This window comes from Hipposideros armiger, unplaced genomic scaffold, assembly GCF_001890085.2.
Source record: "Hipposideros armiger isolate ML-2016 unplaced genomic scaffold, ASM189008v1 scaffold_525, whole genome shotgun sequence".
Lineage (NCBI taxonomy): Eukaryota > Metazoa > Chordata > Mammalia > Chiroptera > Hipposideridae > Hipposideros > Hipposideros armiger.
The window spans coordinates 415,122-416,367 of record NW_017731875.1 but is presented as its reverse complement, the minus strand read 5'-3'; positions in this window follow the sequence as shown (position 1 = coordinate 416,367).

The following is a 1,246-nucleotide window of genomic DNA, read 5'->3' as shown; positions in this document are numbered from 1 at the left end:
CCATCCCTCCTCCCCTCAACCCTGTGGTTTATGCACTTAGGACTAAAGAACTTAGGACACTCTTCCAAAAAGTGCTTTGTTTGGGTTTAGAAAAAGAAATAAGGCACTAAAAAATTTCACCATAATGTGAAAGATGTGATCGAACAATATGGTGAATGTTTAAACAAAAATAATTTATTACAGTAAAAGACACATTGCCATTAATCATGCTCAAAATATTCCACCTCACTTCAAACACATTTGTCCCATCATTCTTGCCAGTTTCCGAAGCAGCTCTGGAAGTCCTCTTTCATGAGTGTCATTAGTTGCACTGTCATGGCTGCCTCGATGTCCTCAATCATTTTGACTTTGGGGAAGAACCAGAAGTCACACGGTGCCAGATCCGGTGAATAAGATGAATGAGGACACACCATACTGTATTTATTTGACAGAAATTTCCATATACCAGAAGCAATGTGTGACACGGAGAATTGTCATAATGGAAGATGATTTACAGCACACTTTAAAACACACCTTTTCTCAACCATAGCTAACACCCGACTGACTGCTCCAAACAAGTTGAAACTCTTTTGTACTTTGGAGGTCTGAAGCTCATATAATGTACAACCCAGACTCCTTTGCCTTCTAGTCTTTGGTTGGATTGAGCCAATGGGAGGCACTGACAGGAGGTTAGAGTGCAAGAGGAGAGAGATTTTGGGTTATTTATTATTTTACTCCCAGCCTGTTTTGACAGAAGGAATCTGACTGGATGTGTCCTTTAAGCACTGCCAGGCATCTCATGAGCTACAGCTACAGTTCTTAACAATTTTACCCAGAAACACTTTGTCTTCCCTTTCCCCCTCAGAACAAGAGAATAATGAAGACTTTATGATACTGGCCTCTAGGTATCCAATGTCCATTACTTTTTTCAACGTCTATTATTAACCCCACCTATAATTCAGTTAATAGCAACTTTATTAAATTTTCCTTAGGCTCACATTTGTGTGTGCCTTTTGATTTGCAGGAACTCTGACTGACTCACCAACTTTACCTAAATCACTACTATCTCTGCTACAATAACTCCTCTGCTACTGTGACCTTATCCACACAAAGATATTGGCACCTTGAATAAGTGAGGAGATCTAGATGAACAGAAGTAAAGAAGTCTGTAAGCAATGGAGTATTATTCAGCTATAAAGAAGAAGGAAATAGTACCCTTTGCAACAATATGGATGGAACTAGAGAACATTATGCTAAGTGAAATAAG